This window comes from Camelus bactrianus, chromosome 35 (assembly GCF_048773025.1).
Source record: "Camelus bactrianus isolate YW-2024 breed Bactrian camel chromosome 35, ASM4877302v1, whole genome shotgun sequence".
NCBI classification, from domain to species: Eukaryota; Metazoa; Chordata; class Mammalia; order Artiodactyla; family Camelidae; genus Camelus; species Camelus bactrianus.
The window spans coordinates 26425111-26442137 of record NC_133573.1 but is presented as its reverse complement, the minus strand read 5'-3'; the positions used below and the strand labels follow the sequence as shown (position 1 = coordinate 26442137).

The following is a 17027-nucleotide window of genomic DNA, read 5'->3' as shown; positions in this document are numbered from 1 at the left end:
GGAACTAACTACTAACAGAAACTGTTAAAATAATTGGAATAATTGAAGTAGTTTCCCTTAGGGAGCAGAAGTCAAGAATGAACCAGAAACAGGAAAAAAAAAATTATGTTTCGTGTTATAAGCTCTTGATTTTTTTAACAGCATGCTTGCTTTATTCGGATAAAATTTTTATAAAACCCAACAAATCAGAAACAGAAAAAAGGCAACGTTTTGCAGGTAGCAGCCGTGGTTTCTTTATATAGAATAGACTGACCAGTCTTCATCCAACACTCCACTAAAGCCATGAAGCAGCAGTTGGCAAACAATGGCCTGAAGCCCACCACCTGCTCTTGTATGATCACAAGACAAGAATGGTTGCTATAGTTTTAAATGATTGAAAAAAAATCAAAAGAATGGTATTTTATGAGATACGAAAATCGTACGAACTTCAGTTTTCAGTGTCGCTCAGTGAACAGAACACAGGTGTGTATTTCTGTATTGTATATGGTTGCTTTTGCGTGAAAATGGCAGAGCTGAGTAGCTGTGACTGGGCCACCTGCAAAGCCTAAAACACTTCCTAGTTGGCCTTCTAGAGAAAACGTTTGTCAGCTTGTCTGTACTGGGTTAAACAGTTTTCCCCAAAATTCATGTCCGCTCAAACCTTGTGCATGTGACCTTATTTGGAAACAGGATCTTTGCAGATACAATCAGGTTAGGATGAGATCACACTGGAGTACCTCCAGCATGACTGATGTCCTTTTCAGAGCAGGAAAATGTGAATCCAGAGACACACACACAGGGGAGAACATCGTGGGAAGACGAGGCAGAGATTCAGTGATGAGCCTACAAGCCAAGGAATGCCAAGGAGTTCCACCAACCCCCAGAAGCTGGGAGAGAAGCACGGAACTGATTTTCCTTCAGAGACTCCAGAAGAAACCAATCCTGCCAACACAATGACCTCTAATCTCTAGCTTCCAGAACTGAGAGAGAACACATTTCTGTTGCTTTGAGCTACCCAGTCTGTGGTATTTTTTCATAGCAGCTGTCAGGAACGAATCCACCCTGGAATAAAGGGTAGTGGCCGTCAGTGCATAGGATATGGCCCCAATAGAGTTTATATGATAGCATCCCCGTCATAATTCAATTAGCCATCATAAAAAATTACAATCAGTTCTGTATTGAGTTATGTTTTGTACACAATAGCCTCTAAATTCTTTGTCATGCTCTGATAAAACTCCCTTATGAAGTAAGTAGCGTGGAGGACCATGACAAGACCAGAGGCAAGTAGGCTGGCTGAAATAGGGTGGGGTGAGATACTTCGTATTTAAGATAACATCGTGAAGTTACAAGATGCGGCTTTGGAAAATGATGATAAGCAAAAACAGAATCATTGTGGGTTTTTGAAAAGCAGCAAAGAGCCACAGGCTGGGTAACTGCTCACCGAACACGAGATAGGAGGGGACCCTGAAACCACCTTGTTGATGCTGCTCTGGCAGGAGAGCTGGCCCAGCTGACCTGAGCTGTCCTCTCGGGCTCCAATTTCTCACTTGTGGGCTCCCACCATCTGGCACAGAACAGAGCTATTTTTCCTGCAACACTTTCTAAAGAAGGAGAGGAGGTGTCTGCTGCATGAATGCTATGATCTTTTATTAAGACTGAAATACTGGGGCTTATATATGCTTAATTTTTGAACGCAAACAATAAACCAAATCAGCAGATGGATTTCTGGATTTCAATAGCAAGTGCACGCCAAGGACCAGACTTTGACACTCTTCTGGATTTGAAGATGATTATGTACAGGCTTTAAAATTAACAGAAAATAAACTATAGGCAATAGTCTTGTGAATTCTTAAAGATTTTTGAAACGGAGCAGCTGATTGGAATAATTTTATGTGGGCAACTTTTCTATGGTGACAACACATTTCCAAAGCCATGAATCATAAAAGTATAGAATTTTAGAGTTGAAAATTTTCTATATTAAGGTATCAAAATAACTTTCTTTTTCCCATTATCCTCTCTCTGTCTATTTTTATCTATGGACAACAGAAATTGCCTTGTAAAAATTTTTTCAATATTGTCATCACTTGAGGCTTAGGAACTAACTATCAAACCTTCCAATTCCAGCTAAATTAGAAACATGTCATATTTTGCATAGGAAACAAAACACAGAGTATAAAACGAATATTTCTCAACGATCCACATATCTTCACAGCAGCCTATGAACAGAACCAACCCAATATTTTCTGAGTTGCAAAGTTATTTAAATGATCAAACTACATTAAAACTATTTACTGCAGTAGATATGGAAGTCTCCTTACTGCTCCTAATGACTTCAGAGTCGCCTAGAAAATTGGTTCCCACAGTTCTATTTCACTAATGAAGTCATACAAACCACGAGGAAGGTGGCACTGTTGACCCTTCTGTTGCTGCATGCCAAATTTTAAAGGTAACACGATAAGAGTTTTGGATACAGAAACAAAGCCCGCCTATGTGTAACCACATAAGCAGGGAAATGACAAACAAAGATGGTATAGAATGGAATTCGATAATTCCAGACAAGAGGAAGGTAAAGTAATCCTTCTTGCCCTGTTTCCTGTACAATAGCGTGTTCATACCCTTCTGTTCCCCTTCTTTCCTTTTTCACCTTTAAAAGCAAATAAAGAGCTTTGTCGTGTAACATGGAGTAAAACCATCTTAAGAGTGATACTAACTCCCCCGAATTTTCAAATACAATAAAATGCGCCAGAACCTCAGTCTGCGTTATAAAACTACACACCCACACCCAGAAGAAGCATCTTGATATAAGATGCGTTAAGAATGGCTCCTTAAACATTTATTTACACTTATTTGTATTCACAAATGGTTCAAACCCTCATAATAGCCTTTTTCCTGGTTGATAAACCAAGAAAATGATATAAAATCAAAAGACAGATTGTAACCATTAGGTGGGAAATATTTCACGTGACTATGTTTTCTCTTAAAAATGACTAATATGTACTGAAGAGTTCAGGTAGATATAGTAAGATAATTAAATTATTAATTACACTAACTGCATGAACATATGTTTCAGCTTACAGTCAAAGATCTGGAAATACATGACAGATATTCTTTAAGAATGAAAAATAGGTTTATAAAGGATGTAAGGAACAGATAAGCATTGCTTTATTTCAGGATAAACTGCACCCTGAATTGAAACAGTTTCAGCCATCTCAGTGTATTGACAGCATTTTGCAACCAACATCATTTTCTCTGTCAGTTTGTTACTGAAACATCTTTGATCTTATTAAAACAACAAGCATCACTACTGGAGATGAAGTTAGAATATGTGGATTAGGATTTGAATGCTATCTTCAGGTAACTTGCTGTAAAACTTCTTTTCCTTTTCTGTAAAATACATGATACTTACCATAACCTGGGCTTACTGTGAGAAATCATAAATTACCATTTCTGTATTGCTCTGTGACAAGCACTTTCTATCCATTTCATAGTATTAATTCCCATGATCTCGACAAAAATATCTCCGATGTATAGTTTGACAACGAAACTGAGGTAAGAGAGATTCAGTAACTTACTCAAGCAACCCAGCCTGTAAGCGGTAAGTCAGGTTAGGGATCAGGCTGAATCAGTTGAAACTTCCCCTTTTAATAGGAAACAATATTGGAAAGCATTGAGCACATAGTAGGTTCACAAAACTGCGGTTTCCCTCCCCAAAACATCTTTCAAAACCCAGCATAAATTATTTTCAGATGATCTACATTTTATACCATACATTGAAATGTTACATGAAGTAGTATATATATTATATATAAATGCACTTACCATCTATAAAGTGGCATACACATACACAGATTATGACTATCGGGGCTGATAGTGGAAAAGTGACCTTATCTTGGAATGACGGGTCCCATGTAGGAAGCTGGGATATCTTGCAGTAAATCCATCCATCTATAAATAATAGGCTATTTTCATAACACACATCAGTTACGGTTCACTCTAAATCTACAATCTCAAAGGATACATTTTGTCTTAGGGAGATGTGTGTGGGGAGGTTTCCTGTGTAAATCTTGTTGAAAATAGTAAATGTTTCCCTGAGGACCAATTAAGTATGATAAATCTCAAGTTGCTCCTCATGAAGCAAGAGAGTAAGCAACAAATTGCTGAAAAGTTGTTTTAAGATGATGCTTTCTTACAGAGCAAGTACTTCCCACAGCATCTGTGGCACCACAGTTTGATATAATTTGAATTATTTTATATGTTGTGATAGATCTGTGTTTATCAAAAATTCCCATCCAAACCACATTAATCTTCAGAGGAAAATGGAGACTGTAGATGGTTATTACAGGAATTCTATGAAATCAAGACATTATTAGTCATAGAATATCTCTCAGGGTCTTTGGGAAAACAGTTTTCCTAAAGCAACATACCACGACTCAACCAAGTATTTACTGAGCTCCTAATATATATTTAATCTGTGCAAGAATATAGGGAGACTTTTACCTATAATGTGGGAATAAAAATGTCAAATAATTGCAGACTTTTAGAAGGTGCTACCTAAGGAGTCATGATCATCATACCATCTTGAATGCATCTGAACTCATCAGTATAATTAAATCCTCAAACCTGTCTTATTCACGATTGCATCTCTGGTCCTAAATTAGTGTTTCACATGCAACAGAGACTAAGTTTTGCAAATGCTTTTTAAACTCTTGAATTGATAAATAGGTGTGGGTGTGCATACATGCATGTATGTCTTATTCATGAACATTTGATTAAATTGTAAGACTTCCATAGCCATAGTATATATGGCTTACTTCTCATAATTGGGCTTAAGAATTCAGAGACCCAAGTGTAAATAACGTATGGAACATCCAAACAGAAGCACACACCCACACCGTCACCACCATTATTATCACCACAACACATCCTTCTTACAGAGCATTCTGCAGAGGGGGCTATTTATAGATTCTGCTCTTCAACACCTGAATCTTGAATGCAGTAGCAATTTGTAGTCTAGTGAAATAAGTTAGGTATCAATGATTTAACTGAGACTGACTGAATTTCAGACTCTTAAGTTACATTTTATATAATTTTGTTCAGTGGTTCACTTGGACAGTTTTACACACATAGCAAATGATGGTGTATCAGTTAGATTTTGATACATAATACATGATTCCAAGACTTAGTATCTTAAAACAAGTTTTCTTAAAACGTAGCTCACAATTCTGTGTGCATTCTTGGATGATTTCTGCTGGACTTGCTTATGGGTCTACAAGTGTTGCAGTTGGCAGGGTGGTCAGCTGGGCTGCTGGGGTGACCGGACCGTATGCCTCTCATCCCCCAGCAGACTAGCTCAACTTCTTTAAACAGTAGTCGCTGGATTCCTAAGACTAGCAAGACAGCAAACCCCAATGAGCAGCAAGGGTTTTTTCGGTCTAAGCTCGCTATCATTTTACAGACTAAAGCAAGTCGTATGACCAATCCCAGAGTCAATGTGAAAGAGTATGACTAAAGGATATGCATTCAGGGGAAGAGATCACTGCAGCTATCTTTCCAAACAATTTACCACTTAAGACTGTTATTCTTGTTTCCAATTATACATGAATTCTTTCATTAAATATGTATTATAGTGCTACGTGACCCACAGTTGGTTGAATCCATGGATGCAGAACTGTGGATACAAAGGGTCGAATGTAAATTTACCCGTGAATTTTTAACTGCACAAAGGGTTGGGTGCCCCTAACCCTTGAATTGTTCAAGGTTCAACTGTATTCTCTTTTTCTTGTACCTTTTGACCACCTTCACCTATTCTGCTTACCCCTCACCTTCTGCCTCTGGCAACTGCCAATATGCTTTCTGTATCTATGAGCTTATTTTTTGTTTTTGTTTTTATAGATTCAACATATAAATGAGATCATATGGTATCTGTCTTTCTTTGACTTATTTCACTTAACGTAACACCCTCAATATCCATTCATGTTGTCTAAAATGGCAAGATTTCATTCTTTTTATGGCTAAATAATATTTTATATATATATCCCATTTTCTTTATCCAATCTATTGTAAATAATGCTACAATAAACATAGGGGTTAGTGTTTTCATTTTCTTCAAATAAATACACAGGAGTGGAATAGCTGGAGTATATCAAAATTGTTTTTAATTTTTTTGAGGAATCTCTATACTGTTTTTCATAGTGGCTGCACCAATTTACATTCCCACCAACAGTGCATGAGGGTTCCCTTTTCTCCATGTCCTCTCGAAAACTTGCTGTTTCTTATCTTTTTGATAATAGCCATTCAGCAAGTGTAAGGTGATATCTCATTGTGGTTTTGATAGCCACATGCAGAAGAATGAAGCTGGATCACTACTTTATACCATACACAAAAATTAACTCAAAATGAGTTAAAGATTGAATGTAAGACTTGAAACTGTGAAAGTTCTAAAAGAAAACATAAGTGGTAAGCTCCTTGACATCAGTCTTGGCAACGATATTTTGGACTTGAAGCCACAAGCAAAGGCAATAAAAGTGAAAATAAGCAAGTTGGGACTACATCAAACTCAAAAGCTTCTTCACAGCAAGGGAACCCATCAGCAAAATGAAAAGGCAGCCTACTGAATGGAAGAAAATATTTGCAAATCATGCATCTGATACAGGGCAAATATCCAAAATATATAAAGAACTCATACAACTCAGAAACAAAAAAGAAAAAAAGGCAATCCAATTAAAAATGGTCAGAGGATCTAAATAGACATTTTTTCCAACGAAGACATCCAGATGGCCAACAGATACATGAAATGATGTTCAACATCACTCATCATTAGGGAAATGCAAATAGAAACTTCAGGATCTACCCATTCTAAAGTAAAAGGCATTCTCCCTTGGGACTAAATCACCAAACTTTAGGAAACTTCATATTTATCAGTATCAATTACCCACCATGGCTCATGTCTTTCTTATTCATGTTTTACAAGCTAGTTTTACATTCAAGATGCACACGAAATTTTTTTATACCTTCATGTCCGATTTGCATGCACACTCCCCTTTGTCATTTTCTTAAAGATATGGTGAGACTAGTTTAAAAACAGAAATGATTTCCCAGATAAAAAAATTAAGTCCAAAATAAGTGGACCAGTTGAGAAATAGATTTAAAAGTTTTTTTTTTCTTTGAAACTCCCTTGAACTTGAAATTGATAAAAATTTGAACTAAAAAATTAAACATTTGGACAAATTTTAGTTTTTTCCCATTTAACAGGACAGAACAATTTTCCCATTGTACTTTGCAATGGAGAAAATGCATTCAGTTCTTTTATTCTATTGACTAGATTATAATGGGATATATGGTTGGAATGTTTACTTTATGCTTATAATGTCTTATAAACACATAATCTTCAGAGTCCAAGACCGTCTTTTTAATCTAGCACATATTTAATGCCAGTTTTTGAGAATCATGAAAGCCAGCGAGAAATGCACGCAAAGTCCCACAGCATGAGATTTTACTGCCATTATTCCTGGCAGGAATACTATCATTAAAAAGATTTCTACATGAATTCTTCTTCCATTAGAAAAAAAAATAGCAGTAGTTAATGTTGATTGCACTTTCACAACATAAAGGCACTTTGATAAGTGCTTTCCATGAATTATCTCACTTAAGCAACAAATACAAGACAAAGTAAATTGGAACAATCTATTGTTTTTAATGGGGGTACCTAAATTACCCTACACGACTGCCGAAATTGATCTACTAAGCTTGATTATTACTAATTTGTCACTTGACATTTTGCATGTTGCTTGTCATGAATTTGAAATTCCAAACAGACTGAGAATTTTAACTCTCAAATAGTATATGAAGTCAGTTTTCTTATCTTAGTAATAAGGAAACATTCACTGGATGATTATTAGCTCACTTTTAAGTCAACGTCTGTAAAATGAAGGACAGATAGTTAGATACATATTTTTGAGGGAGGGTAAGGTCTCAGTCTGCTTAAGGACTAGAGTAAATTTCTAGTGTCTTGATAGAGGAATATGAATCCCACTAGAACTAAAAACCATTTCTGCTCACTATTTCACTAGTATGTTAAGACATCATTTGAACTTTGTTCTCGATCTTCTCCTTTTTTTAAACTAAACTGGTATAATGCAAACGGTAGTTGGTTGTGTTTTTCAACGTGTTCTGACTGTGACTGTCGCTGAAGGCTGGCCAACATCCATGAGTACATAGAGAACGTTGCATCATCTCCCAACATACAAAGAGTGAAGAGAGTCCCCAGGTGTTCAATCTATCACTTTAAGGGCCGTGTTTTTCCTAAGAGTGTTGATGTGGAGCTTAAACATGAATGAAACCATGTTGATGGGAAAACTTCCCTGTTACATGGCTGTTAGTGTTGCAGTGATAATTTGATTAGGAAATCAGTCTTAACATGCCTATTTTGCTTTGCTTCATCTAGAAATAGTTATGTTTCCATCTTTATTTTGTGCCAAATACCAAATGAGTATTTACACAGACTGTCTCTGTTGAAAGGGTTCTCCAGACACCCAATTCTGCGAAAAGACTTATTTGAGTTACAAGTTATAAAAATGAATGTGGTGGTAGAGCAGATGCCTGAGAGCTCCTTCTGTCAGTGCTGATGCCTGTCTCTACCACTTAGCTGTGTGATCTCTGACAAGCTGTTCAAAGTCCCCGGGTCCCTCTTTCCTTATCTGTAACAGAGGAATCAACAGAAACAAACTCTACAGATGTGGGGAATAGTACATGAAAAGGTACATAATGCATTTTGGGATAGCATTTCTATAAGACCTAAGAAGTTATTTTAAAGTTACCAACTAACTCCCTAGATATCCTGATTTTCAAAGGCACTATTCTATGAAAATATAGTACATATCCCTGTATGTGAAATGAGGGGGGTTATGTTATTTGAAATTTTTAAAAAGAGAGGGTTTTTTTTCTATTCACCCTCATGTTTAAGAATGTAGAAAATCAGAATGTGACAATGAATATATGTATATTCATGTATGACTGAAAAATTGTGCTCTACACCGGAAATTGACACAGCATTGTAAACTGACTATAACTCAATAAAATGAATGAATGAATGAATAATAAAAAAAGAATTTAGAAAATCAGCATCATTTCTGGGGCCAATTTGGGAAATTAAGATTGATTTCAGTCAGATGGAGGCCACCCTCCTTGAAGGAAATGGTTCCCCAAATTTTCCAAGATAGCACCTTTGCACATTCTTCTTTTAGTTAAGATAATGAACTCTGTATGGATGGGATGACAGTATATTTACCTGTATATTCTACACTGTACCTACTCAGTGCTTTGCACCAAGTAGCTACCCAGTAAGTAATCCTAAACTCTACCAAATTATGGTTGCCTCTTAATAATCTTGCATAATTTTTGAAGTTGAAGTTTTTATGCCTTACATTCTCATATGGCACACTTTAAGGTAGCAGCCCTTAGTCTGGGAAAGACGTCTCTTCAGAACCAATTATAATGTCTCAGGAGTAAACAAAATATCCTGTATGGGGACATCTATTACCATAGATTTAGAACAGAGTACAGTGGAGGAAACACACGTGACTGGGACATGGGATAGAGAGCTTTGCTTTGCTATCATCATGTGGGGGCAGAAAAACTTAAATTACAGCATCCTACTGAATAAGAACATACTGTTTGTGTTAGTTTTCTGGGGCTGCCATAATAAAATAATGAGTGGCTTGAACAACAGAAATTTTAAAAATTATTGTGTATTAATAATCACTCATGTTAATGACTGTTTCTTTCAGTGAAATTTTTACCCTTACATCATTATTTTATTAACATTTCTGAAGGGAATTGAAATTATGAAAGTGGTAAAAATGACATCAATCATCAAGGAAAACAGAAGACAAAGCATCATAGAGAGGAAAACAGTTCATGATCCTATGACAATCATGCTTCGATAAAAATATATCTAACCTGCGGAGGGAAATAGCTCAATGGTAGAGCATGTGCTTAGCATACAAGAGGTCCTGGGTTCAATCCCCAGTACCTCCACTAAAAAAACAAAACAAAAAACATATCTAACTTGAGGAAATCAGATGTCTACCGGTCAAAATATCATCACTCTCTCTCTCCACATTTTTAACATGTCTCGTGGTAACTGGTCAGATAACACGCAAGGCTACAGTAATAATACAGTGGTCTGGGCCACTGGCATCGCCATGTCACCATCAAAATGAGCATGCCAGAGCGTAACTTGAACAAATACATCCTTTAATTGGGAAAGGCTGTATATCCCTTAAGATGACAGGAACATGGGTGTGAATTATTATACGTACTGATTCATTCAACACCACTGTGAGTCCTTACTACGCTTGTGGATCCATATTCTGAGTGATGTATCTGCTGAATGCAGTTATCTAGGACAAGCAGTGGAAGAACTTCTCAACACACAGATTCCACTCAGAAACAGTATTTCTCCTACTGCGCTCAGAGGAAACTAACCCATGAGATTCTTCACAAGAAAGGGATTCCTAGCCAAGCAAGTACGTAAAACACTGTGTAATATATTCGCATACTTAGGGTTGCATGGCAAACATTAGCTATGAATAAAACATTAGCTGCATCCCAAAAGTCCGTTTAACTCTTTAAGATGTGTGCAGCCTGTCACTGTATCTATGGACCTAGGAACAAAAGAAAACCTTAGTGTTTGATTGAGCTAACATTTTCCAAGACAGATAGATGGGTAAAGATAATCATAGCAATGGCCTATGTGAAGGTACAGATATAAAAATAATGATTAGTCATTTAACATGCCTATCTGTCTACCTATCATTGGTCTGTTTTCATCTTCCAAATATATTTTTCTTGGTATCTTTCCAGACACTCATGAATTGTAGTGATTGTTACTCTATAAGATGAACATTCTGTAGAAAGACACTTCTAGTGTTTCCTTTCTTGTATCATTCTAGATATCGAATCTTTACTTACATCAAAATGCCATCTCATTAACTGTCAGTCCTGCATATCAGCATTTCCGATATCTGAGTTATATTCAGTGAATACTGAGTTGCCCTTTTCCTTGCATGATATGCCATGACTTTTTTTTTTTTTTTTTGCAACCAAATATCACAGATGTAGACTAAAACTGTGGTCTCTGACTTTTTTCCCCATCACAACTGTTGCAAATATTCAAAATCACAACTCATGCTATTAATTTCAGCTGATATTTTCAACTCTCTTAACCCAGCACTTACATCCGACAGCTGTAAAGGCTTTCAGCCATAATAAATCTCTGCCTGACTTCCCAAAGCAAACAGTGTTGAGGAGAGTGATCGCTCTAATAACATTTTGTCAGCTCAAATCACCACCACAACATAAGTGATTCAGACAGTCTGAACTGACTCCAGGCTTCCCAACCTCCGGTCCTTATTTCCTATTTTCTTTTACTTATGACCTGTTCTTAACAGGTCATAATATTCTGAAGACTCTGAAAATGCTGTGTTCATTCCTCAAGACTGGCTGAATGCCTGTTTAACACATTTTTCTTCTCTGTCTCTTTCAGAAGATTCTGTCTTCTGACCTGCTTAGTCTAGTTCATCTAAAAACCAAGTTTATTGGGGTCTGCTAATTTTGGGGGGAAAAAAAGAGTGGTTAAACTGTAATACTATAAAATTAAAACTTAGGTAACAGATCTTTATTCTTGGGAAGTAAGTGAAACAGTGACTTTCGTTGATATGCTTAAAATTAATTCCAGAGGATGTGATGTCCATGGAGCATGTCACTCTCAACTGGGCATGTCATAAACAATGGGTGAGTGAATTCATGAGCTTCCCTGGAATTGAGTTCCATGAACAGAAGCTAGGTCAGGGCAAGTGAACCTGGTGGAGAAATGTATGTATCATCTGAAGCCATGCTTTTCAGATGGCAAATAATGCAACAATTAAGAGTACAGGGCATGTCACCCGCAGCTGCCCCTCACGCACGTGCTGCTCTGCCGCTCCAACAGCATCAATGGCAGCAACCATGACAGTCACCCCGGGGCCCGGAGAGCAGACTGTTGACGCTGAAGCACACATCAACATTGGCTTGAGATTCCAAGCAGAGATCCCAGAACTCCAGGATGTCTCTGCCCTGGCCCAGGACACACACAAGGCCACCCTGGTATGGAAGCCCTGGCCGGAGCTGGAAAACCACAACCTCCAGCAAAGAGTGGAGAATCTCCCGAATTTCTGCTGTTCAAGTGCATCGCCAGGTGGAGGGACCAATTCTGAATTTGCTTTGCACTCTCTCTTCGAAGCCAAAGGTGATGTGATGGCTGCACTGGAAATGCTGCTGCTGCTGCGGAAGCCAGTCAGGTTAAAATGTCATCCTTTAGCAAATTACCACTGTGCCAGTTCAGACAAGTGGACCTCCCTAGAAAGAAAACTGTTTAACAAAGCACTAGCCACTTACAGCAAGACTTTGTTTTTGTACAGAAGATGGTGAAGTCCAAGATGGTGGCTCAGTGCATGGAACACTACTACACATGGAAAGCAAGCATGAGGTTGGGGCAGAAACACCGGACACGCCTGGCGGAAATCATCGATGACTGCGTGATGAGTGAAGAAGGACAGGTAGAGGAGGAGGACCCGGAAGAAGACAGGAAGTCCACAAGAAGAGAGGGAGCAGCTGAAGTCCCCGGAGCCTCCACCCGGCCTGGTCCTGGCTTCCGCAGAGGGCCCCCACCCACCCCGTGCAGGCCCCGGGCCAGCCCTCAGGCTCCTTCATCTGTGAGATGCCCACCTGCGGGGCTGTGACCAGCTCCTGACAGGCACTGAACGGCCATGCCCGCATCCACGGTGGCACCAACCAGGTGACCAAAGCTCGGGGTGCTGCCCTTCTGGGAAGCAGAAGCCTGGCAGTGCCCAGAGCAGGTACTGCTTGCTCGGTGAAAAGCTCGCCCTCTCACAGCACCACCAGCGGCGAGACAGACCCCACTGCCATCTTCCCCTGCAAGGAGTGTGTCAAAGTCTTCTTCAAGATCAGAAGCTGAAGTGCACACATGAAAATGCACAGGCAGCAGGAGGAACAGCAGAGGCAGAAGGCTCAGAAGGCGGCTTTTGCAGCTGAAATGGCAGCCACGATCGAGAGAACTACGGGGCCGGTGGGGCCGCCGGGGCTGCCACCCCTGGACCAGCTGAGTCTGATCAAACCCATCAAGGACGTGGACATCCTCGATGATGAGGTCGTGCAGCAGTTAGGCGGCGTCATGGAAGAGGCCGAGGTCGTGGACACCGGTCTCCTCTTGGATGATCCAGATTCCGTTTTGCTTCACGGTGACATGGAACTGTAAAGCCCTGCCCGTCGCTGGGAAACAGCAAGAACCCACGCCTCCGCCTTCATTCACCAGGAAACCTGGACTGCCTGCTCATTTCGTAACCATTTTAAACTACCTGTTTAAACAGTCGTCATTTTTTTCAGGTTTAGAAAAAAAGTTCATTTCTTTTCCTTTTATTTAAAAAAATGTGTTTTTGTGAGTGGTTGGGGGGAATAAATAATTGACACAATTCTAAGAAACAAAGCTGAACAACAGCTTAGGGTGGAGGGAGGCGTACAGAGCAATGACTAAGAAGAGCCGGCTCCTGAGCCTGCATGCCTGGGCTCACGTTCCCAATCCTGTCACCTCCTTGCTTGGCTAAAACACAGGTTACTTAATCCCCCTGGGCTTTAATTCTTTCAACTATACCTGAGAGATAATAACAGGAGTTAATGAGCTAATAATACTCTACTCATAACAGTATTTGGTACATGAAAATTGCTCCCAAAATGTTAGCCTTACTATTTTTAGCAAAGGAAGACATTGACTAGAAAGTTTAACAAATTTGCCTAAGGACACACAATTAGTTCACAGCAGAGGCTTGATTTTACTTGGCACTTCAGAGCCACCTGGCACTCATTACTGGATAACAGATACATGTTATTTATTATGAGTATCCAGCTAGGGATTGGGAAAGCAACGATGAGTTAAATTATTTTGTTAGATCTTACAGTCTCATTATGGAAAAATGTAATTACATAAAGCAAACGATGTTGTGTGTGTGCGCGCGCACTGCTGCATACAACCCACAGAGGGCACTGGGCCGCTAATGGGAGGAATGACCTCTTAGTGCCAGAGAGCTTCACGGGAAAAGTGACTTTAAAGCAAAGAGTGAAAAAGTGAAAGACTGAAGGCTGGCGAGCATTTGGGCAAAGCGGCCAGGATCTCTCAATGTCTGCACCGTAACAAACCTGTCACTGGTTTTTACATCTAGAAAAGCACTTCCATGGAGCCTATGAAAGCTGGCAAGCCTGGAGATAATTCCATCAACTCAATAATATGAATAAAATACAATGCACATAACCTCCTGATGCTTTTTTCCTTTTTTCTTTTCTTCTTCTTCTTTTTTTTGGGGTGGGGGGAAGGATTAATGACTGTTTATAGAATTCTAAGCAATGCCTTTTCAAACTCAGGCCATCTAAGTGCAAAGTGTGATTAATAACCCTGTGAGGTTAAATGTTTGATTATATGGCAAAAAAGAAAGTTGCTACTGTTGGTACAAATGGACTTGGTGTGTAACAGAAAGAACACTGAACAAGAAGTAAAAACATACATTATTTCTCTTTTGGCTCTGCTTGTTGAAAGTATACTTAAAAACCTTTTTTGTTTGTTTAGAGGACAACTATTTCTGTTCTTCAAATGGTTGTCGGTGAGCATCGATGTCTTCTGGTTTTAGACACCTCAACTTTATTGAATCTTTTGAAAAATAGACAGAGAAAGAGAGAGAGAAACATTTGGCATTGGCTATTAGGAGAAAATTGTAATGCTGGAGATAACAGGTTTGCTGATAGAGCAATCTGGACTTCGGTCTTTCAGAAACTATAGAAGTACCCTTTTAACTTGGGGATCCTGTTCTCACGGACATGCAGCCCAACAGACAAGGCAATAATTCTGTTCAAGATATCGCAGTTTGCACAGAGTATTGAGAGTAACAGTAGCAGAATTTTCATCACATTCCAGTTTTGTAAATACACTAAGTAACTAGATAATTGAATCTGGTTTCCTTCAGTGTTTTCCCTTTCTGTCGGTGTATACTAGCTCAATGCTTCCTTTCTTCTCCAAATTCATATGTCATTTATAGAATGCAGTCTTGTTTTATGATGATTAAAAACAGTTATTAAGTTTATGCCAAGCAATAATGGGACCGCCCAAGATGATTAAAGAGGGAGTGAGGGATAAAGTCTTTGCCCCAAGCAATAGTTGGTTCAGAGCGTGCACTGATGTTTAAGACTCCATCCTACTCCCCAAAATACTTAGTACATTTTCTTTATTCAATTTATAAGCCCAAAGTCAGGCATTGAACTTTTTATAAAAGAAAAGCGTCAAACATTTGTAACTTTTTTTTTTTTTTTTTTTTGGAAAAAGCTGTTACAGTTTGTGATCCTAATTCAATCCAAGGTGACAGGTGAAGTCATCTCAACTGAATTTTAAGTTTCTAGGGCAGCACCACTTGAGGACAGCTACTGCCTTGTTAAAACACAAGATTCTGACAATAAGAGATATCTCTTTCTCCATTCAGCATTTTAGGGCATCTTGAATCACATGCTCTAGAGCCAGATCGGCTTGTTTCTGCTCTCTTACCTTGGGCAGGTGAGCATTTTCCCTTGTTGCACGTCATCAGCATGGCTGACGTTCTCTCCAAGTCATCTTCACTGCCCCAGGGAGGCCAGGTAGGAGTCCCAGAACACAGCCACCACGTTGGCAAAAAGCACGCGGAACTGCAGAGGGACGTAGTTGATGTTGATAAACTGCACCGGGGTCCAGGCTCGCCAGTTCATCTGCAGCGCCGTCCAGAGCCCGCTCTTCATCTTGGCAGCGAAGGCGGCCGTCCTTCCCGTCCAGGAAGCTCATGACGAGGCAGAACAGCAGCAGGAAGGCCGGTGCAAAGCGGAAGCGGGCCAGGAGCAGCCTGTTGACGCCCACCAAAGGGGCCTCGGAGGGGATCCAGTGCGCCACGAAGACGAAGAAGTGACTCAGTGGCCCTGTGAAGAAGGACCCAAAAATGGCGTATCTGAGAGGCCCACTGACATCGAGCTTCTGAGAGCAGTTCTCTTTCTTCTGCTGCTTCTCAATCATCTGGGCCAGGAGGTTCCCAAGGGCTGACAAAATGCCACTGGTGGCCGCCTTGGTGAGCACGGGGTGGAGCCGCAGGAGGCGCAGGTACTGGGCGATCGCCCGCCGCGGGAGCGCCCCCAGCCCGGCCGCAGCCGCCGCTTCGACGCCGCCGGCGCCCTCGCCTTTGCGCCCCGCCAACCGCAGAGTGAATGTTTATATGGCCCTCATTACACACTGGACATTGTTCTACGCACTTTACCTGTAACAACACAGTGATACTTACACAACCTGATGAAGTAGGTTCTATTTCTATCCCCATTTTACATGAAAAGAAACTGAGTTGCAAAGATTAGCTAAGTTGCCCGCTAATGGACTCCGTAAAGAGACTGGAGGCTGCTAACGATCACCTAATCAGCCAGTAAATTTTGTAGAAGAGTTAGCCTGGGGCTGAATCCATTATGGCGCTCTTGACTTGGCTGCCCCAGTGAAACAATGTAATATGTTATTTGAAGATGGCTCACCTGCTTCAGCTCTTCGTCCGTGCTGCCTCCTGAGGGAGGCCTTTCCCAATGCCTTCTTTACAGGGATCACCACTCCCTTCCCGGCTTGCCTCTGCCCCTTCCCTGATTTATTTTTGTCCACAGCCTTTATCATGTGATTACCAGATGTGTTATATATTCTATTCTATTCTATTCTATTCTATTCTATTCTATTCTATTCTACTCTACTCTATTCTATTCTATTTTGTTTCGTTTTAAGTTGTGTGTCTCTTCACGAGAATTAGACCCCACGAGGGCAGTACTCCTTAGCTGACACTTAGCGCGGTGCCTGTAACAAAGAGGTTATTACTCCATAAATGTAAGTCGCATAAATGGATGAATGAATATGTTGGCGACCTTTCCTAAACAAATCAACATTACAGAGACTATTGACA

The 17027-nt window shown here is 39.8% G+C and overlaps 2 pseudogenes; one reads left to right on the top strand and one right to left on the bottom strand.

Moving 5' to 3' along the window:
• Positions 1-11679: 11679 nt before the first annotated feature.
• On the top strand, positions 11680-13294 carry LOC105074690 (transcriptional-regulating factor 1 pseudogene; annotated as a pseudogene).
• Positions 13295-14130: 836 nt separating this feature from the next.
• On the bottom strand, positions 14131-16747 carry LOC105074683 (peroxisomal membrane protein 2 pseudogene; annotated as a pseudogene).
• Positions 16748-17027: the final 280 nt, after the last annotated feature.